Here is a 24,144-nt window from a genome sequence, read left to right on the forward strand (position 1 = left end):
ACACAGTACAATTACATAGTAACACAGCAGAGATTAACATGACATTTAATAATTTGTACATTTATTTGTAGAACATGATGAAGAGGATTATGATGATGATGATGATGACGCCACCGCCATACACACACAAATAGAAGCAAGTGACCATGAAGACGTTCCAATTGAAACTGTTTTACCGGCAAATCGTCCAGCAAATACGACATACGATGCAATTGTAGCTTCTGAGGGAAAAATTGTGGAAGCAGAAAATCGTCGCCATTCTGACTTCATGACAGTGCTGGAAAGGATGATTGCACTGCAGGAAGAAACAGTTTCACAATTGGCACATCTCCACAGAGTCTTCATTGAAGTGCCGAAACAGTTGCAAAAAATCAACACCTCATTCGAAGCATTAGTTGTTCAGCAAACACAAGCTAATTACTGGAGAATGACTAATGTACCACAATTCAACACCTCCCAGCCAGGATCTGTTCATGCAGGTCAGTTTTCACCACATTCATCTGATATTCATTCACCAGGCCCAAATGTTACCGGTCAAGTAGCAGAGATTGCTGTGCAGGTTCCTGACGACATACTACCACTGCCATCTGTACAAAATCAGCAGCTGACACCTACAAAGGAGCCCACAAAAACAAAATACAAGCAGTTACTACTGACCAGTTTTTGGTCAAAAACAACAAAAGACACACATGAAACAGACCAACCATCACTTGTGCAGTGTCTACCAACTTGCTCACAGTCACTACCCAAAAGCCCTGTAGGTGAATCACTGCCCAAAAGCCCTGTAGGTGAATCACTGCCCAAAAGCCCTGTAGGTGAATCACTGCCCAAAAGCCCTGTAGGTGAATCACTGGCCACAAGCCCTGTAGGTGAGTCACTGGCCACAAGCCCCGTAGGTGAACAGTCACTGCCCAAAAGCCCTGTAGGTGAGTCACTGCCCACAAGCCCTGCCCGTGAAGTGCCAGAGGCCACTCAAAGTGGCTCTGCTGTGCCTAAAGTTGGTGGCAAAAGAAAAAGGAAAATTCAAGAGACAACAAGCAGGCCTGTTACTCGCTCGCAAAAGGAACAAAAAAAATAAATGTTATAATTCAGAAAATATGTCTTTGGCCTTGTTTTGTTGACTTCACATTATCTAATTACTATTGTATGTATGCTGAAGACTGTGTTGTTTCCAAACTTTCAAGTATGTTCTTGTACACGTGAAGTTTTGGAAATGTTAACACTCAATTAATGAATAGTGTTATAAATATTTATGTATTAATCGTCTGTTCAGTAATGGTCCACCTGGAACCAGTTGCAAAGTTTAGAGAAGCTGCCATTGACTTTGCAGCAAAACATTGCATTTGGGTGTGTTAATTGATGTAAGAATTGCATATGCATATTAGTCACATGCATTTATAAAAACACCTAAGTAACTGCAAACATCTTTCTTGTACGTGTACAGCAGGATTATGTGTAAATTATTACTTACCTTTGCCTTGCTTGGGCATTCTAATTTTGTCCTTTAATCATTTGTGTGTTCTTGTTTCAATAACATCTCAGAATGTATAAAAATATATATACACACACTGAGTGTGTGTGTGTGTGTGTGTGTGTGTGTGTGTGTGTGTGTGTGTGTGTGTGTGTGTGTGTGTGTGTGTGTGTGTGTGTGTGTGTGTGTGTGTGTGTGTGTGTGTGTGTGTGTGTGTGTGTGTGTGTGTGTGTGTGTGTGTGTGTGTATATCTATATATATATATATATATATATATAGTACTATATAAACTGGTATACATGTATTTTACAAACTAATACACTTCATGCTTCCTTGTGAAAGCACACTATTTTAATAATACAGGCATAATGTTTGAGAAATATCCTAAGTATGAGACTCTAACAGTATTGTGCTTAAACAAATGTTTATTACTTCATTCAATCATGTTTCTCACCATTTAAATAGGTTTCATACAAGGTATACTTACTGCCATCAATGTTGTGTGTACTCCTGCAATATTAAAAAAAATAAAATATAATATATAAATATATATATTTTTATAAGAGATATATATTTAGATATATATATATACACACGTATTTAAACTCATGCAGACAGGGAGTTAACCAGACTTTCACATACACACAGAAATGTAAGCGGGGAAAAAACATTTCTTTTTGCAGGTGTGTGTTTGTACTGATATGCCTGGCTAAGAAATATTTTCACACAGTGGTCTTTGTTAGTGTTCAAAAAAACACTATGTGAACGCATTCAAATTCTAGGGATGTTTTTCACAAACGAGATAAAAGAAGGAGAAATGTTTCTCCCACAGTCCCATATCACAAACCACAACTGTTAACCCAATTAGACAAACAAATCCAATTGGCGTTTGAAATAAGGAGTCAAAGTAGTTAGTTTTGTTGACCTTGACAAGGAAAAACAGGAGTTTGTTAGCCATTCAGCACATTCATTTTGATGAGCAAATAACACAGACCTGCACACAGCTTTTGTGCTACTCAGACATGGCTGATGAATTCGTTAACAATATTAATCCCCTTTTAGGGTATAAGTACATGATCTGTGAAGCCATCTTGAACAGTCGCGGACAGAAAGCAAGCACACGCCAAATCGATGATTTCATTCGAGCAAAATATCCTTATTACCAAGACCGTAAGCATGCACGGAATTTTAATTCCTCAATAAGATTCACTTTATCAAGTAATGACTTTTTTGAACGTGACCAGGATAAGCTACAACACACCTATGGTTTCTGGAAGATTGCCCCGGAAAAACAATTTCTCCTGAAAGACGGCACTTATATTGTCGTGAAAGGCATATTTATTCCTAATGGCAATAGCAATGTATCCGCTACTACTGATCCGTTTGAATCGATACGTGCTGCAATATCTGCAGCCTCCATTCCTGAAACCCACATTGTACAAGAACAAAAGTACTATGATTATGTACCAAGCCTTTCAGCTGAAAATGCATTGGAATGGGAACCCGAAGAAATGAACCTACCTCCCGACCAATTATTTGAAGAAAGCAGTGGCGATTCCTATGAGCGCATCCTGGAGGAGATATGTGTCATACTGGATTCAGCGGTTGGGTCAAGCGTGGATGAAAATGCCTTGCATTTCTGGAGCGACCAGTTGCAGCCAGGCGAAGAGTTAATTCTAGAAGAATGGTAAATATAACAATCGTTATGCGTTGACTCTGCGTTTAAATTTTTATTTTTTTTGTAACCACCATTTTCACTTTCAATGCGTGGATACAGCGTAACATTGCAGACTGCATAACATGTAGCGATCACAAACAAATTGTTTCCTAATACAATATAGTAGAACCTGAAAGAGTAGTACACATTGCTGACGGTATACATATACGTACTTTCCTATCCCTTTAAACATATTAGCAACATTTTTCCATAACTCTAACACATACCTGTTTTGTTATCATGCAACATCTACAACATTGAAAACCGGGTCCACCACGTATGACGTGGGACCCTTGTCATGGGCCAAGGCGTCCTTAAAAAGGATTACGGATGTAAGTCCCGCCCCCAAGCGACGTGCGCGCCTCAAAGCCTATTGGCTGTCATGTTTTGTTATAGTAACGGTAACTGCAGTGTGTGATGCGTGCGGCTCAGTGTTTGTAGGCGTACCCTGGGCGTTAGCCGAATGTTAATTGAGTGGGAGGAGTGTTAGCGTGCGTTTCACGCTGGCTTAACATGACGTCACACGTATTGCATTTGCGCATTGTGTTATCGGCCGTCCTTTCTGTCCAAACACGTCTGGTTTAAAAGAATACAGATGTACTCGTTTAGAATGATTTTAGTTTCATCTTCATTGTATTTGAAATAAAGATGTGATGTTTACTGGTATTTTCTACATGTATTGAACGCACAACGTTCGCTTTGTTTTGCGCATGCGCTAACAGTTAGTGGAGCCAAGCGTGAAGTGCGTGCGCACACTAAGATGTGCGCGCACATTTTTCAGTATACAGGCAACGTTCACTTCATATACATAGTTATGGCTGCTACAAATGATAATAAAAATTACATACTGATGTACACTTGTAGTTGTAACATATAAATGAGTGACGTGTGTATGTACACAATCATATAGAGCTGTGTAACGCGTTGTCACGGATACATATATAGTAAGGTGCCATATTTGACCATCATGTGTTTGCTGTATTTCAGAGATGTCGGGGAAGATACAATCGGATCAATGTATGATTTCAGAAGAGTCTACCTTTATATGAGATGATTGTGAGGAGGAGCCACCGACTACTATACTACATATGGAACTAATTTTATATTGCTTGCAGCGCTTATTAACAAACAATTAAAAAAGTGATACCCTTATGCCTATATTGCATAAGCACTTAATTAACATAATGATGTTGCAAAATAGTGCCTATTGAATTTTTCTTGAGTGTTCTTTAATGACTACTAACATTTTATGACATGGTGTGTTTTTTATATAACAACCATTCCCACTCTGCTAACACATTTGTGTATTCTATTGTGTAATGGAACGTATGACTGTCGAAACTATGTAACAATAATAATAATAATAATATGAGCATGTTCATGTATAGGGCTGCTAGTTGTACGCAGCGATTTACAGACACATGTTTCAGCCTGAGGTCCCTGGCCCGTGGAACGTACAAATGTTTTTTTGCCGCATGAGGCACAGGGAGATAAAGTGACTTGGCCAAGGTCACAAGGAGCCCACACCGGGAATTGAACCAGACTCCCCTGCTTCAAACTATCAGTGCCAGTGTGTGTCTTTACTCACTGAGCCACTCCTTCTCCCAATGTAAAGGACACTTACAACCAAGTAGCCATTTATATTTAAAATCTCTTGTTACATGGGTATGTAGATAAAATGGTTTGGGACTGTAGCAAATAATGTTACTGGCCAGATGTTATGGTCCCCTCCAATGCATGATGTTCTGAATATGACATCACCATCATGTTATGAAGTACGTTTCTGTGTATATTTCATTAACCTAACTAACTATAGTTTACGGTGTTTATTAATCGTTTAAAAATACATAGTATAGTCAATATGATGATATAAGCTACCATAATAAAGCTGGTGTTATCATTTGTCGGTGTTATACATGGATCCTACACCAATTGATAGAGACACAAACAGTTGTCTTAAAAAGTGTGTCTATGCTAGTGATGAATGTGCTCCCGTAAGTAAACAAATAAGTACAGTTATCCCCTTTTCTCCAAACACCTCTATATTACATGAATGGAAATTATAAGGAAACATACATAAAATGTGATGAAATGTGAGTAATCATTTTGTAATACAATGCACATGAAACCTCAAGAGTAGCTAAATGCATATACATGATACAGAAAGTACATATATGTAACATTTGTGTTTAAACCAATATGTTGGGTTTTTAGTTCAAATAATTATAGGAAGATTGAGGTAGCCACATCTTATGAGAGATGTCAGCAAATATACATACCATGATCAGTCATACTGCAAATATACCTATAATGCAAAGGAACAATATATAAATTGCAAACATTGACATGCCATCTTCAGTACCGTAAACAACACATCAAAGTGTGTATTTGGTGTTAAATGTGCAACACCATGTATATTTAATGACATTCAAAATGTAAATGAGCCTGGTGTACACATCATATGGATGTACATGTTACACTGCACCAATAACATTGTATGTAAGCATACTAGAAGCATGAATGAGTATGGGCATAATATGTGTATTGTGTTAGCATAAGGAACAACACAATGCTAAAATATTAGTGCTTTGTTACCCCAGTTGTATTCACATACACACAACTAAAGTACAATTGAAGAGGGATTATATAACCTGTGCAACAATAACATACCGGTGCCACATCCCTTTGTGCAAACAGCAGAGAAAAGAAAGGTGTGCAACCCATATTCATCTGTGTCCTAACAGAAGGTTATATAAAAAAAAATTATTGTTAAGATAACATAATGTAAGTATAAAAGTAGAACTTGGAACATATCTGTTTTTACTTACAAGAAAAAAATGAATTGATGAGATTCTGTCGTGTCTGGCCACCACTGGCTGTTTGTTCATTTTCCGCAGCTACATGGGTGGGATGCTCGTCTACCAAAGGCTCAGCTAGGTCTGATTGTACATTGTGCCTGAGTGCAACATTGTGCAAAATGCAACAGGCAAGGATAATATCAGACACTTTTTGAGGCTTGTATAGAAGAGCCCCACCAGTTCTGTCCAGACACCTAAATCTGGTCTTGAGTAGGCCAAATGTCCTCTCTATAACAGATCTTGTAGATATATGGGCTGCATTGTACCTCTCCTCTGCTTCAGTTTGAGGGTTTAGCACCGGAGTCAAGAGCCACGGCCTAATTCCGTATCCTGAGTCACCTATAATGAATGGAGCACACATAAGCTTACATTAGTGATCAAATTCTACAATGCCAACATTCCTAAATAAAAATGTGTTTTGTGTTATAACATGTAAATGTGTACTCACCCAGCAGCCAACCATATTCAAAATGTCCCTCTTCGAACGCATGGAAGACTGAAGAGTTCCTCAGGATAGAGGAATCGTGACTGGAACCAGGGAATTTGGGTACCACATGCATTATCCTCATCGTGGCATCACATACCACCTGTACATTGAGTGAATGGTAGTGCTTCCGATTGCGGTACACATGCTCACTCTGACTAGGTGCAATCAAAGCAACATGTGTGCAATCGATTGCACCCAGCACACATGGTATCCCTGCTATATTATAAAAGCCAGTCCTGACTTCCAGCCACTCTGTCGCCTCTGTAGGAAAATGAATATAATTCCTAGCGCGTCTATTGAGTGCATAGAGAAACTGGGTCAAGGCCCGCGAGAATGTAGATTGCGAGACCCCGCCCACTATGCCCACAGTTGTCTGGTATGACGCGGAAGCAAGATAATGTAATGAGCACAGCATTTTAACAAGCCCAGGGACTGCACGACCTCTGGCTGTGAAAAAATCTAAATCTCCCCTTATCTCCTGATAAAGAGCTAAGATTGCTGCTGAACTCAAACGATAGCGACTTACAATCTCCTCCTCACTCATCCCATCTAACAGGGTTCTCTCCCTGTACAGACGCGGACGAGGCACAACTTGTCTCCTCTGTCTTCTCCTCTGATCTCCTGTCCCTCTCCCTGTCCCTCGGCCTGTCCCTCTCCCTGTCCCTGTCGTATCCGCGTCACTGTCCCTGTCACTGTCCCTCGGTGTGTCCCTCCCTTGCCCTATATGATTGTCTTCATCATCAAGCATGTCATAGAAAAGAATGTTCCTCCGTCTCCTAAACAATCTCAACATTTTGAAATGAGTAGCTGTGAATGAGCAGGTAATGGGCGTCCTTTAAATAGGTATAATGATGTCAGGTGACATAGTAAAATGCAAGGTTTTACATGAACATAATAAAGTACTTGTGTGGCAAGCTGTGTGCAGTTGTTGTGTGTATTCTGCAGGGAATGATGATATTTGCCAATGATGTGACGTGATGCTTTGTAGAAACATTGCTTGCAAATAAATAGTTGCATGTGCAATGCATGTAAAACTTGTGAACGCAAGAGTCAGTCATGTAATGAGACAAAAAGGCTGAGATTGATGTGGGAAAAGTTTTGTGTAACATGTGTAATTAGCCATGTTATTGTGACATGTTGCCAACAATGAATAGTCGTGTGCATACAGTATGCATGCATTTCTGTAAGGAGGATAGTTGGTATAGAATGAGTTAACAAGGTGTCCCAATGCTGAATTACTGTACATGTGTGTATAAGTTAGGTTGAAGTGCTTGTAATGCTACGGTTATAATGTAAATATGCAATGTGATTGCGCGTCCAATAAGTGACGTCATGAAAATAGGGAGGACCAAACGTAGATGTAAACATGAGAATTTAGATGTACATGAACGTTTAAAGATGCGTGACACATTACAAGCATTGTGTAATGTAAAGGAACATGAATATACGGTGTATGTGTGACATGTGTGACATGTGTAACATCATGTAAACAATTGTCGATCAATGCAGTAAAATGTGTGCTATGATGTGAGGTTCTCCTTTAAGAGTTGAGTATAGTATTTTCCCTTGCCACATCATCACATGATGAGTAATGTGACCCGCAAATGCTGCAAACATGTAAAAGTATAATGTTATGCAAATAATACACGTCAGCCGTGACACAATGCAGGGAATGCCCCCCACACTGTAATGCAAATGACGTTTGTATTGTGAGCAATGAAACGTAAACAGTACTATACTGTTATACGTCCCCGCTCCATTGACTCCATTGATGTACAGAAGATTTTTTTTTTCTAAGTGCCGTTCCGGCAGCCTTAGCGATCGTTCTCTCGTCCAAACTGCCAACTTTAGTTGGCGGGAGAAATCGGCCATAACATCTCAATTTCGTAGTGCCGATCAGCCCCGATAAGCTGTTTTTTTTTGTTGAATCCAGCCGATTTAAAAAAGTGGCGATCAGTGGCGAAAACAGGCTTATCGGCAGCCGACTGGCCATAACAAAATAATCGGCTCCGAAACCTGGCGAAATCAAGCACTTATCGGCGCTTACTGAATCTCAAACCCAATTTTGGCTATAAAATGGTGATAATTCCCTTATCAACGCTTACTGCATGAGGCCCATAGTGGGGATTAGAGTGCATTATATGAGCCCTTCACTGTAGCATGTGAAGTCTACACTACAAAAAAAGTGTTTTACAGCTGCAGTTCAAGCTGCCGTTTTTCTTTTTTAAAGTGTTGTTTTTTTACTTCAATAGTTAAATGTGTGTAATACCAATTTACCTACTGAAGATCAAAGCTGCAGGTCAATCCGTTCTCGTTTAATTGATCAGTGAAGATTGGTGACATCATTACAAGTTGGTGTCTGATAAACGCCACTTTTTCAGTGGGAGTGAAATGCTTATGAATATTCATGAGCACTCCACTGACATGTGCAAGAGGGAGGGCAGGGCTCACAAAGGGGTGTGCCAGGGCTTGTGACAGGACATGAAGGGGCTGTGCCTTAGCAAATGGTTGCTATAGGAACAACATGCTTATTAAAATAGAATACAAGAAAATTGGTCTTTCAGAGTTGTTGTTTTTAAAACAGAAAATGCTAAAAGTATTTTTTCTTAATACAGAAGTGATTTATTTAAAAAAAACAACCACATGCAGGATACTGCTTGAACTGCAGCTTTAAAGTCTGTCTTAAAAATATAAACATTAGGAGTTATGTGTGTATGACTGGTACCTAATGTCTTATTCTTATGTGGTAACAATAAAATCAAAATAAAGCCGTATCACTCCAAATCCTTTTTTTCTGCCCCGCACTTCTGATGCGCAGTAGTTTAAGACCTGTAAACAAATTCTTCAATATGCAGGTCTCCTCTGGGACAGAGGTACAGAGTACATCGCTACTCACAAGTTCATACTGCAATTCTTCATTTATTGTAACAGCCAAGAACAGAGGAGGAACAATGTTTCAGGTCCCATATGGACTTTCATCAGGTCCTCTGACACTAGAAGATACGCAGTGTCGTAGTATATATACAGTGGTGTTAGAAAGAGGTGTATTTCACAAGGTTAGAATGAGTTTCTTGTTGACGTTTTTGGCTACGAGGTAATTAGACGGAAGTCTAAACACTTACTGTATGTTGAAAACTGACGTCAGTGCGTTAAAAGGTTTCCCTGCCAAATCAAACCAGTCAGAATACTACAGGTGATAGGTATCTAGCTCATTTTTGACACTGTAATAACTCTGAGGGGCATGTTGAACTGACATTTCTAAGTATCACTGTAAAAAGATATTTTGTGCGTTGATTATCAAAGTGTCCCTGCTGAAAGACTGCCATAAAGTTGCACTTCATTTAACAAAGAGATCACTATGCTTTCAATGGGATTAGTTTCATAGATGAATATGCTGTTTTTGTACCCGTATTATTCTTCAGAGATAAATAACTCCCTTTCTATCCTTTTGCTGGTTTAGCACCTTTTGTGTTTGCTTTTAATTTGAGATTGTTAAAATGTCATCAAAAATTCACCAGTCCTGAGGTGGCCTAAACCTCTCTTCTTTCAGCAATCCTTTGGCAACATATTTTTTGTGTATCTAAAATCAAACCTTTTGGCTTCATACGTTGCCCAATATCTTGTTTAAAAAGGCTGATAAAAAGAGTTTGTTTCTTAAACAATGTACTGCAAATAAAAATATCACTTGTGAGCACATTCACATGTCTCAGACGGGTCTGTAACTCTGTCTTTCCCCATCATCTCTTAGCATACAGTGCTCCCACAGCAGTCAGGGATTCTGGGTAATTACATTTAAATGAGCACACAGCGTCACCTTCTGCTTCTATTCCATTTTAACATGGGTCCCTAGCTTAAACAACAAATGAAAAAGTAGATGTCATAACATAACATCTGACAGTGGCTGAAAAGCCACCTGTTGATCTCTAATGGACAAGCAGGACATATACTCAGAGCAATGAAATGACAATGATGAAGAGTACAGTGATAAAGATGGATGAATGAATGGAAGGCAGGATTCTATCATGCAAGACTAACTGAAAGATGGTGCTTGGACTGCGGAAGTGGCCACGCACACAAAGTCCTGAATATGTGTCTAAGCATTGAACAATATAGGGAGCAGCAAAGGAAAAACCAAAACGTGTTAATTCTACACTATGGGAACAGAGCGGTAATGTTTAAATCCCTATCTCACCACTTTAGCACCATACGAGACGATGCACATGGGACAGACCCAAAAGATAATATAAAAATATCAGTGGCGTGTAAGTATTGGGAAAATGGAATCCAATGGTATTAGGAAATATGTATTAAGAGCCTCGATCAAGTAGGGCCTACGGTTTCAATGTTAGCAAGGATGAGTTGCCATAATTATATTAGGCCTGTAAAAAAAAAAAGAAGCTATGCTTATATATTTGTTGCAAAAAAATTCTTAAACACAATTATGTGGAACCTACCACACAGTACACGGAGAAAGTGTCTTTTTGCGTCAAATGTTTTACATTGCACCATTTTTTTTATCCCTAAAAATTCTACTTCCATATTTCCATTTGCATATTTCCCACTGTTCTGCAGGTGGCGATACCATTTAATGCACCAACAAGCTAGAGCTTTCAGGATCTCACGATTCACCAGTCTCTTCTGCAGAAGTGGATGGCAAAGGAGATTCGCCCACATGACGGGTAGAATTCGCCTCCGGTGCCATGTTCGTCACAAACCAGGTGTGCACAGCAATAAAGAACCCCTCCCAAACGCGGGGAAAAAACGTCACTCTGAGGACTTGTTAGAAAAATATGCAAAAAGATTTATTCCTGCATAATTGACATTTCGGCCAAGACTTGGCAAAGGTCTAAGTTAATGACCGAAATGTCGATCATGCGTGAATAAAACTTTTTGCATATTTTGTCCTCTGGAGTGTATTAGGGAGAGTTTAATTATATCCTCTGTAGAAGTCACATGTGATGTCTTGAAAGCTGATCTGTAGATAATAGGTGGGTCAAACGGTCTCTATTTGCCTTCAGTTTCAATGGTTGTCTGAGTGAAAGTAACCAGGATATCCTATTTGCTCGGCTTTTTCTTGCTTTTCTGCCTTGTATTTTCTGTCCGCATAATCGCACTCCTCTGCTGCCTGCAAAAGAATGCAGCTGCTTTTAACGGCTTAGTGGACCTACTGCGTGGTTTACTTACACCCCCCTAACAAACTGAGACGACACAGTTTTGTGGAAGTAAAAATGGTCACAGCTTTATTGTTTTAACAATACCTGCAAATAACTGTCAGCCATAATCTTAGTCCTTTGTCATCCCTATTCTTGGTATCTTCCGGCGGGGGGAGCCCTCCTCCACCCGCCCTAATCTACCGTCCACCAGGAGAGACACTCTCCGCCACGAGAGACACTCTCCACGGCCCCCGTCTACCGTTCACTGGGAGAGACACTCTCCACCGCGAGAGACACTCTCCACGGCCCCTAGGTCCCCCTTATCAGAGCCGCCTGAGCCTACCCACATAGGATAGAGCCCAGCTGCCTAAGATTGGTGCCAGGGGTACAGCGCCTGACCGCCTGCGTCGGCACCTCCAGCCCGCACAATCTTTTCAGGGGGACCGTTACCTGGCGGCCCATCCGCATCGGATGGAGCCCCATTTCGGGTATTCACGGTGTCCCTACGATGACTGGCCTGACAGTTCCGCGTTCCGCCAAAGCTGTAACGATGGATCTGCTAACAGATTCATAAGATATGGTTATACACAACACAACACAACATTACATTCTCAATGGGATGGGTGTGGGAAAACAGAATCAGTGAGTAGCTCTTGCAAGCGCAGGGTTTAAATAGCCCGCCCCATTAGCCCCTCCCCTTGTTGATTCGCGCGCAAATCCACCAAGCCTTGTGGTGGGGGGAAGGAAAGGAAGGCACTTTAAGTACCCCCTGGAGGCACAGGCCATTATGGGCACGCCGGCCCCATTTTGGGACCTCTGCTTCTTCTTAACGGCTTAGTGTGCCTACTGCGTGGTTTACTTACACCCCCCTAACAAACTGAGACGACACAGTTTTGTGGAAGTAAAAATGGTCACAGCTTTATTGTTTTAACAATACCTGCAAATAAATGTCAGCCATAATCTTAGTCCTTTGTCATCCCTATTCTTGGTATCTTCCGGTGGGGGGAGCCCTCCTCCACCCGCCCTAATCTACCGTCCACCAGGAGAGACACTCTCCGCCGCGAGAGACACTCTCCACGGCCCCCGTCTACCGTTCACTGGGAGAGACACTCTCCACCGCGAGAGACACTCTCCACGGCCCCTAGGTCCCCCTTATTAGAGCCGCCTGGGCCTACCCGCATAGGATAGAGCCCAGCTGACTAAGATTGGTGCCAGGGGTACAGCGCCTGACCGCTTGCGTTGGCGCCTCCAGCCCGCACAATCTTTTCAGGGGGACCGTTACCTGGCGGCCCATCCGCATCGGATGGAGCCCCATTTCGGGTATTCACAGTGTCCCTACGATGACTGGCCTGACAGTTCCGCCACCCCACACCCCACACCCCAAGCTGTGACCCTTAACCCTGACTGCTGATCGCTTGCAAAGGCCTACGCATGTTATTAATAAAATATCGAGGGGCCCCCGCTGTGAAGACAGAAAACATGTTAGTAGATTATCTAATTACTCGCCTGCCGGGCCCTAATGTACCCCTTTTAAGCATTTGATTGTGCCTCTGAAGCTGCTGGGGGCCCAGAGTAACAGCCGAAAAGGCTGCTTCTATGTCAATTTTACCAATAGTGCTCCCTCCCCATATGTCTTAATTATCCCTTATGGCAGTGTCGACTGATTGGTATTGTATCCGGCGTAACTTGGGTCTATGGCCTCATACCCCCCTTGGGTATGACAGGTGTTGTATTAGCCTGAATATAATGTTTTTTTTGCACCCGGGGAAATAATTAACTGAGCAATAGGGGGGGGGGTGTGAATGGGCCCACCATACATCCCAATTTTATCTCCTTTAACTCACCCCCCCCCCCCCACTGGTATGTGAAAAAACCCCTTCTCAACCCTCCTCCAAGAAAAACCCACCTTCTCCCGGTCGGGGTACCCCTTTAGCCAACGTCCCACACCGCTAAGGCTGACCGGTGTTAGCGCCTTCACTCTCCCCTGGCTGCGGTTGCCCAGGGCCTTTGAAGCACTTCTTGACGGGGTGGCTACCCCCACACCGGCTACACACATGTATAAACTTGCAACCCGCCCCCAGCTTGCAGTGTTTATCATTAAACGCCCAACACTCCCTTTTATTGCCCCTGCTTGTTGAATCACTCCCAGGCCGATCGCCTGGACCCTTGGGAAAGGGGGCGTCGCCCCCCTGCTTCCCCCGTCCCACTAACTTCATCCACAATTCCATGTCCATCTTCCCCAAACTCAACCGTGTATCCCCCTGCCACCTATGCCTGAACTGCTCGTCATAATCCTGCCACGCTGACCCCTCGTGTTCGTCATGTATGTTCTGTATCACACTCATGTATTTCATCACATTATGCAATTCCTTGGGATGTTTTGAAAGGAAACAGTCCCCGAACACAATGAAACCCATAATCCAGTTTGCATTACTCCTCACTACCTGCCCTTTCTCGCCCGCCTCTCGCGCGCGTTGCCTCCCTGCTCGCTCCTTTACAGACAGCTTAAACATATCCACATACTTCCTGTTACCTATGTCTCTCTGTGTTCTCCTGGGCAGGTGTGTGTACAGGGCGCTAGTCTCTACTGCAAATGAATCCTCCCCGCTGTGGGTGGAAGCCGCCCCTTTGTCTTTGCGCGCTTTGCGTTTTCCCTCATCTGTCCTGCTCCGCTTTACCGCCTTGCTCAACGCCTCTACCTGTTTCCTTATGCGCTTTACCCCTGAGGTCTCGTCGCTGTCTGCGCCGCTGCTTGCGTCTGCCTCGCTGCTCGCTCTTGCGCTCTCACTATCCTCGCTGTCTGACCCCTGGGACTCACAGTCCGCCCCTGACCTAACCGACCCCCCATCACTAACATCAACATCATCCTCATTACTTTCCAATGCTGCATTTTCATGCTCACCTGATCCTTCGGCTTGTGCACCTGGGTGACTGGTCCTGGGTCTTTTGGCCGCTGCACGACTTCTGTTGCTGCTCCCTGGATCGGCGATGCTTCCCAGCGCCGTCGCATCCACCGGGGGAGGGGCCCGGGACACTGGGGGGCAACCCGCAGCCAGGGGCAGTGGGACTGCTGTTGCTGGATCCAAGGCTGGTGCCAGCGCATAAGGCGCGGGGGCATGTTGTGCGGGTGCCTGTGCTAGCGGCGCCGGTGGGTATGGCACGTAGGGGGCAGGTGCATACGGCGCAGGGGCGTAGTGCGTGTAATGTGCTGGTGTGTACAGGGGGGCTTGGGACGCTTGGGCGTAAGGCGCGTGGGCGTAAGGCGCGTGGGCGTAGGGCACGTGGGCGTAGGGCGCATGGGGGTAAGGCGCGTGGGGGTAAGGCGCGTGGGGGTAAGGCACATGAACGCGGCGGCGGTGGGTTGGCTCAGCCCAGCCATGGGGGGGGTGGTCTGGTCAGCAGGAGGGGGGATGGTGTGGGTAGCATGGGGGGGATGTACTGTGTAGCGGGAGGGGTGAACAGGGCAGCATGGGGAGAGGTGACCGGGGCAGCATGGGGAGAGGTGACCGGGTCAGCATGGGGAGAGGGGATCAGTGCAGCATGGGGAGGGGGTATCAGTGCAGCATGGGGAGAGGGTATCAGGGCAGCATGGGGAGAGGGTATCAGGGCAGCATGGGGAGAGGGTATCAGGGCAGCATGGGGATGGGTGACCAGGGCAGCATGGGGATGGGTGACCAGGGCAGCATGGGGATGGTGGCTAGGGCAGCATGGGGATGAGTGACCAGGGCAGCATGGGGAGAGGTGACCAGGGCAGCATGGGGAGAGGTGACCAGGGCAGCATGGGGAGCGGGGACTGGAGCGGCAGGGTGCTGCTGAATGTGTTCTCCCATGAGGGGGGGTAGAGCAGCCCTCCCCTCCCTGCTCTGCTGCGAGCAGGCACCGGAGTGAGGCTGGGGGGCGGAGCCAGCCTGCCTGGCAGCCTGCTTCCTTCTCCGGCTGGGAGAGGGCTGCGGCTGCTGTGCTTCCTCCCCGGGCCACTGCCTCCGTGGGGCCGCCGGACGGGATGTCCTGCGATCGGGTGCAGGAGCCTGGATGCTGCTCGTCGGCCTCGTGCTGATGGGATCCATGCTGCGGTCGATCGGGGAACACGCTCACAGGTACCTGCAGGGAGAGAAGAAATCAGAATCAGTGAGTAGCTCTTGCAAGCGCAGGGTTTAAATAGCCTGCCCCATTAGCCCCTCCCCTTGTTGATTCGCACACAAATCCACCAAGCCTCGTGGTGGGGGGAAGGAAAGGAAGGCACTTTAAGTACCCCTTGGAGGCACGGGCCATTATGGGCGCGCCGGCCCCATTTTGGGACCTCTGCTTCTTCTATCAGTTGTGTTAAAAGATTAACACCAAGGGCATCTGTACTGCACAATGTTTGGTTAATGGCCTGAAAATAAAGAAGTAAGTGTCAGTGAGCCGTGAGGTTTACAAGGTCGTTGCTCTGCTTCTATCTTTCAAATCTTATGCAAAATCAGCGTTAAAATACATTTGAGCACAACTTATAATCAGGGGTGACCCACTCCAGTCCTCAAGGGCCACCAACAGGTCAGGTTTTTAGGATATATCTGCTTCAGCACAGGTGGCTCAGTTAGTGGCTCAGCCAACGACTGGTTGAGCCAGCTGTGCTGAAGCTTTGATATTCTAAGAACCTGACCTGTTGGTGACCCTTGCGAACTGGAGTTCGCCAAATTAGGTATAAATCACAGCAATAGGTGTCAAGCTTTGTGAAAAATGCTTTGTAAACAAAAATTCTCTCCTTTCTACCCCCTTTTTTTTGTTGGCAACAATATGCTTTTTCCTTTGGTACCTTTTGAAAATAGTACATTGCTATGTATCAATGTCTTTGAGATGAATGCCTTCTTTAAACGTTTATAAAGTATCCGTGCAATGTATTGGGAAGTGGGGTTAGGGGAGAAAGGTTTCACCTTGGCCTTACTGACCTGGAGAGATGCACATTGTGGGGTATCACTGAAATGTGACAGAAATGTGCATCTCCAACTATTTACTGCCCTACAACATTAACGAATAGACAGATAAATACAAATGTTAATAGCACACGCACCTTTTTGTAAAAAAGTCTTTTTTTTATAACTGGACTAAAGAAAACGTCCAGAAATTAATTTTGTAAAATGGAACAAGTTATGGGGAGAGATGTTTGGGCAGGCAGGGAAGGGGTTAAGGCAGGGGTAGGCAACTGCAGTCCTCAAGGGCCACCAACAGGTCAGGTTTTAACGATATCCCTGCTTCAGCACAGGTGACTCAATCAGTCCCCGCTTCAACACGGGTGGCTTAATCAGAGGCTCAGTCATTGACAGACCCACTGATTGAGCCACCTGTGCTGAAGCAGGGAAATCCTTAGAACCTGTCCTGTTGGTGGCACTAGAGGACTGGATTTGGCCACCCCTGGGTTACGGCATTTCAGAGATGTACTGTGGCGGCCCCTTTTATTCTCCTACATCCCCGAATTTTTTCGGGGATGTTTTCCGAATGTCACGCACTTTGACGCGTTCAGCCGCATTCATGGTAAGACAGCGCTAATAGCGCTAATAGCGCTAAAACAATGAAACCGCCCGCGGTGCCTAAAACGGCCGGAACATGCCGCATCTGCCTGTGGTTTTAAATATCGCGCTGAAACGGCCGCACGAGGCCGCCACTGTAGACCTGAAAGTGGAAATGGCTTGGACTTAATATAAATAAAAGTTGGACATTTAGTTTTGAGAAGCAGCATTCAGTTCTTCCATTGGTCTACTGCATGACACGCTCTCAATCAGGCAAAGCCAATCACATTATGTTCTATGAGTGACTCATGAGAAATCAGAAATGTTGTCACACTCCTAAATTATATAAACAGTTCTTATTAATTTTGTATAAATACCGGTGCTGCTTCCCCACGGTCAGCCCTGCAGCTGTCCTTGACATCAAGACCCGTAGAACAGAAAGAAAAAGGCGCTGCGGATTTTGATGGCAAAATAATGTATTCAGGACCAACGTTTCGGCTGTACCTGCAGCTTTTGTCAAGCATATGGTGTGTGTGTGTCTGTGGGATCTAACGGGGAAGCAACAAACCAATGGGGCTAGGTACAGTATTAAGGAAAACGTGGTACAAAATTGATGCAGTGTTATTTTCATCTTGCTTCTGTGCGTCAATTTATCAAGCAGGTTCTTCCAGTTTCTGAGAAAAAATATCCACAGAAGTGGAAAAATCACAGTGCCCTGCAATAACCGGGCTACAGCAAAAAAAAACCTATTTATTAATGTCGTGGCATATGCAGAGTAAAAAGGGCCAAAGAAACCTCTGACGCGTTTCGTGTCTGGTATAACATGACTTTCAGGTGACTTTTTCTTTGTTTTACTGAATTCACAGCGAGTGCTGAGCCATAAGAAGAAGGACTAATGAAAAACTAGAATAAAGTGTGTAGAGCACTAATCTTCCAAATGTGAGATGCGAGAGAGAGAAAATGAGTGATGACATTTTCTTATGCCACGCAAATAATGGAGCAGCAGCTACAGTATGTATACATTAGTTACAATATGTAGCACTCATGTAAAGTCTCACATTTGTTTCAGCTACTGCACCGACACACTTTATTCGAGCAAATACCCAGTATGTACCTGGCAGATACCTGGAATGCGCCGCTCCTCACCTCTGACAAGCCCCGTTGCATTTGCCTTCCCAGCCTGGGTTCATGCCTGGCTGACGGGCGGCTGATCTGTTAAATGATAATGATTAGGATTTAATAGGCTGCAATGCTTCGCATGTCTACCAGATGGCATAAATTCATGAATTGTAATGCAGTATATATATATATACTGTGCAGTATTGCAGCCAGCGGGAATAAAATGCTTTAATCCCTGCCTGGAAAATAACCCAATGCACTCGGGCAGAAAACAGTCACAAACCTCAATACACCCGGGTATACCGTGGGACTAGCCGAGCTCGAATAAAGTGTGTCGCCAGTGTATAAAATTGCTAAGAAAGAAAGGTATTTTCATGGCCAAGTGGAGCCTCCATACGCCCCTCTTAAAAAACTACCGCAACAAAAAAAATGGGGTGAAATGGCTTTATTAAAAATATATATACATACCAGTGTATCCACCTCCCCCCTCTGCATTTAAATATTAACCCCTGCCTGACCAGAGGTCTAACAATCCCCCTGGCCATGTGCACCACACATTTATTGGGAGGGTCTTTCTCCATTGCTTACTGTAGCTTCAATGCATTGCCATGCATCTCTTTTATCCCCTGTTCATTGTTTGTAATATCAGTGCAGGAGAAGTGTATTATTTTATCCACAAGCATATCCCTTAGTTTACAGGGATGGAAAAATCCCGGGGACTGGGATGCCTGGGTGCCTAAGAGATTTCCCCTGGCGCCTCTGTTACACGCAGTGATGACAGACCTGTCAATCATCACTGCGACCAAAAACAGCGCTCCCGACCGTCATCAAAGCCGAATCTGGAATACTGGGACCGGCAGCAGCGGTGAGGCTGAGTGGGGGTCAAACCGAATAGCAGGTGGCAGAGGGCGTGCGAGGGCTGGGGGCAGAGCTAGTCAGTTTGTGTCAGTGTGTGTGTGTGTGTGCCACACTGTTACAGATACACACTGATTCACACAGTGACACAGAGCCCTCCCAACCGCCTAACAAAACGCTGGCTCCTAAAAATGATGTCCGGATCCTAAGTATTGTATATTTTTGGCCACCCCTGCCTTAGTATGCTCTTGCCTGGTTTACCTTTATACAGCACAGCATCCACATCAACATTAAGGTTGTCAAAAGGGGCTTGCACTATGGTGTATTTTGCCCATTTCTCTGGGAGATCCCATTTACAGCTCTCTGGGAATTGTGAATGTGATCTGAATGGAAAGGAAGGGCATCCACTTATATCTGTGTCATCAGGAGGCAGGTGGCGGCTACTGTATGTGATCGCTACAGGCATGTCACATGGTTGCAATGTCAGCACAGTAAGAGTTAAATGTCAGTGAAGTGTATCTCTGCACTATTATCACGTACTGTAGTAACATAGAAATGTACAGTGCAACTCTTTGTGACTGTGAACAATCCACTTTATCTCCCTGTGTCTCAGGCACCAAAATTACTTTGTCAGTCCTATGAGGAGGGACTCATTGTACCTACAAAGTCCTTTATACAGCACTCTGTATACTGTGCAATGTAAGAAACATATTGTAAATATCCTGTTTTGCCTCTAACTGATGCTCGGGGTTTGCTCAATGCATCTACTGCCCCTTTAGCAGAAAAGTATATTTTCTCTCAGTATAACTGCTTCAGATCCAGTCCACTAACCCTTGTTTTAGCCAATGGAAACTCATTTTGAAAAGGTATATGTCATTTTTAATGTTTTAAACATTTATATGAATCCCTTTCACTTTGTAACCCGCCAACAACATCACATCTCAAGCACCGGTTCTATTATTTCAGATCAAATACTTTCACCCACGTGTCTTATAACTCTCCTCCTTCTTAGCATGGCATCCGTTCAAAAGAATGCTTAAAAAATCCACCATCTCTCCAGTCCCGCTAACTTACTGCAGATTGTGCACTTTGATTGTTCAATCTTTTCTGATATGTTTTATTACTTAATGTATGTATCAGTTTATTTGCTCTTCTCTATTACCACGTAAGTGCATCCAGCCGTCCATCTGAAATGCATCGTTCAGAGAAGTTGGGTCCTATCAGTGTGTGGATCGGCGCATTACATGAAGGGGCTTGTATAATATTTTCTTGGCATTGAATGCTTAGCTTTGCACACGCTGTCTCAGGCTTTTGCATCACAGCCCTTGAGAAATGTCACAACCGCCCTTTGAGCCAAAGTCCGGGGGTCATCATCTCCTTCCTCACTGACAGGAGAAAGGGTAAAAAAAAATGGAATGATGCAGAGCTGAGAACAAAATCTCAAATTCCAATTATGGTATATAAATGTAATTCAAACATATTTTGTTGCAACTAAGGTCTCTCTATCTCTCTAATAATAATAATAGTTTGTTCTTGTATAGCGCTGCTAGTTTTATGTAGCACTTTACAGAGACATTTTGCAGGCACAGGTCCCTGCCCCGTGGAGCTTACAATCTATGTTTTTTGGTGCCTGAGGCACAGGGAGATAAGGTGACTTGCTCAAGGTCACAGGGAGCTGACACCAGGAATTGAGCCAGGTTCCCCTGCTTTAGGCTCTCGATGCCAGTCTGTGTCTTTACTCACTGAGCCACTCCCTCTCCCTCTCCCTCTCCCTCTCCATCTCCATCTCCATCTCCATAATAACGTTTTTACATTTGGAGTGTTTTGCCCCCCAATGTTATCCATCAGGGCTGAACATACTTAACATTTGCACTGTCGGAGGTGTACTTTCCGAGGCTACCACACTTGTTAAGGTTTGATGCTGTGTCATTTGGCCCAGCAGAGGCCAAAAAACGATGAACATTTTTGGTAGTCAAAGTCTGCAGCCAGGAAGAGTGGATCGAGAAATCACATGCTTCTTGCAGTTCAACAAATCTGCCTTTAGCACATTGCATGGCAGTGACTATCTGAACTACTATGCCACTAATTATCAGTACAGGCATACCCCGCATTAACGTACGCAATGGGACCGGAGCATGTATGTAAAGCGAAAATGTACTTAAAGTGAAACACTCCCTTTTTTCCACTTATCGATGCATGTACTGTACTGCAATCATTATATACGTGCATAACTGATATAAATAACTCATTTGTAACAGGCTCTATAGTCTCCCCGCTTGTGCACAGCTTCAGTGCAGGTAGGGAGTTCAACTTTGCTGTTCAGGACGTGCTGACAGGCGCATGCGTGAGCTGCTGTTTCACTATTGGGCGATATGTACTTACTCGCGAGTGTACTTAAAGTGAGTGTCCTTAAAGCGGGGTATGCCTGTATTCATTCTGCAATATCGCATATACCCTGAGAGATGTGGCATCTTCAACAAACAGACCTTTTACACATAGATGAAGCGTACAAGTACTAGTAATAATAATAAAAACTTTATTTATATAGCTCTTTTGACCCAATGGGACTCAAAGCGTTTTACGCAATTAAAGCTAACAGAACAAAAAAAGCTTAAAAAATCCAGAAAATAAAAATATAGGATTAACAGAATGTAGAGTGGAATTATACTGTAAGTATTGAATGTCAGAGAGGTTGTGACTTACTCATTAAATGTAAGTAATGATTTTGACCAGGTAACAAGAAATCTACTGCCCATTATACTGTATCTGTACAAAGCAAATGCATTGTAACAATGTCAAGAAAACTTCAGATTGTTTCATTAAACGGTTCTAAAAACATTATGAAAGATTACACTTAACCCTTTGATGCCATGGTCAGCGGCGATCATTAGGGTGACACATTCTAAATCCATAACGCATACGCTGTTATACATAAAAGCAGTTTTTATTCCCCAATAAGATATATATATATCTACAAAAATATAGGAACATATTCTGGCAACGTTTCAAGCTGGATTACTGTTCCTTGTTATAGCAGAAGAACTCCCAAAGATTCGGCTTTGGACTTGAATGATGATGGTGGTGTTAAATACAGCTTTGATGTCAGCTTGCACTGCGGGTTGTAGACAGGAGTTGAAGTGCATTTGTAAAAGCAGCGGTCTTGTGCCTTCAAAAACAAGAACGCAGAATACAATTCAGCAAAGGAGCAGAGCTTGTTGGAGACTACTTTGAAACGTTTTATGTTACATGTAATTGCGTTTCAGCCAGAGGGCCAGCAGCACATCGCAAAGCAATGGGTTAAACTTTAAAGGAGAAAAACAAGAGGTCCCAAGTGACCCCTCAGTCTCTCACTCTTTGAGGCCTATTCTAGTAGCTTCGATAAAGAACTCATCAAGCTTTTTGAGCACTTCCTGTACGATACGGCAAGTTTACTATTCAGAAAGCCCCGATAACCTGCCTAACTTGTACGGGAAGTGCATCTCCCCGAGCGGTAGCCCTGTGGCTCAAACACACCAAGCGGGAGCTCAAAAAGAGCTAAAACTCGCTTTTTTTTCAAATAAAATCACCCTATTCTAGTAGCTCCGACGAGATCATCGAGGCTCTCACCTAGCGAGCTACGCGCCAATTTCATCTCGCCACCCCAAGTGTGGCGAGCTGGGATTTGTGAGTAGGACTTAGAAAAAGAAATGTATTTTTACTGCATCGGATGGAAGCCGGGAGTCTCCGGAGCTGATACACATTAATACCAGCTCCGGAGACCCCCGGCTTCAATCCAATGCAATAAAAATACATTTACAGGAAGCGTCATTACCTAAGCGGCTAACCGCTAAAACAATGAAGGGGTTAAATACAAAGTGCATAGTGGGAGTGGGTGAAGGTGATACTTGGCCATAGTGCGTGTTTAGGCCTTGCGGGAGGGTTGCGGGAGGAGTTAACCCCTCCATTACCTCAGAGGTTACTACCGCTACGGTAATGAAGGGGTAAACCCCCCCAACCCCCCCCGCTACCCACCCGGTAGGCATAAACACCCACCATGGGCCAAATACCACCATCACCCACCCCCGCTATCCACAATAAACATTAAGACACAATAATAGCCAATATACCCATTGATTTCCAGTGTGGTAACCTATGCCCTCAATGGGAGCAAAGATAACCCCAATAACAATGAATGGGCACCCTACTACCCACCCTCTCTACCCACAACAACCCCCCCCCCCCCTCTAACACATACAGTACAGTAATGGGCAAAATAACTATTATCCAGATCTGGATAATAGTGCCATTGCCCATTACAAAATAAAACATTATCCAGCCAGCATAAAGTAAATAAAAGCTGCACGTACCCCTGCCAAGATGAAGCCCATTCTCATCACTGTTCTCCTTGTCCTTGTCTTCCGTGGGCAGCATCATTACAATCAAAAAACAAACTAATGGACACTAACCCCTTAATCACCTTAGAGGTTAGTAACCGCTATTGTAATTAAGGGATTAACCCACTCCCCCGCTACCCACCCGAGATGCCTAACCACCCTCCCAGGGGCAACTACCCCTACCCCACTCCCCCCCGTTACCCACTGATTGGCACAGTGGTAAACCATGGTTTGCCACTATAGCAATGAATGGGCAATCTACCAATAAAAAAAAAACAAGCACTGAAACAAAAAAATCCAATAAACCCATTGATTGGCACAGTGATAGACCATACCCATATAATATGGGCATGGTTTGCCACTACGGCAATGAATGGGCAAGGTATAAAAAAATACAGGCACAAAATAAAACACATGACATTTAAAGAAAACAAGCATTTCACAATAAAGCCATTGATTGTGTGTGGTAAACCATGCCCACAATATATGGGCATGGATTGCCACACTGACACAGAATGGACAACCTATAACACAAATCACAAAATACAATACATAACAATTAAATAAAAACAAACATTTGCCAAAAAATGCATTGCTTGTCACTGTGCTTATCTATAGTCCAAAA

The 24,144-nt window shown here is 43.9% G+C and overlaps 1 long non-coding RNA gene across 1 annotated transcript in view; it reads right to left on the reverse strand.

The window, feature by feature from the left end:
* Nucleotides 1-11,412: 11,412 nt before the first annotated feature.
* The window catches only part of LOC142490967 (uncharacterized), a 52,149-nt gene continuing 39,417 nt past the window's right edge, over nucleotides 11,413-24,144 (reverse strand). The window contains exons 2-3 of the long non-coding RNA XR_012800186.1: nucleotides 14,589-15,787; nucleotides 11,413-11,658 (exon numbers count right to left, since the gene is read on the reverse strand). This is a non-coding gene — a long non-coding RNA (uncharacterized LOC142490967). The remainder of the gene's footprint in view (nucleotides 11,659-14,588; nucleotides 15,788-24,144) is intronic.

This window comes from Ascaphus truei, chromosome 3 (assembly GCF_040206685.1).
Source record: "Ascaphus truei isolate aAscTru1 chromosome 3, aAscTru1.hap1, whole genome shotgun sequence".
NCBI lineage: Eukaryota > Metazoa > Chordata > Amphibia > Anura > Ascaphidae > Ascaphus > Ascaphus truei.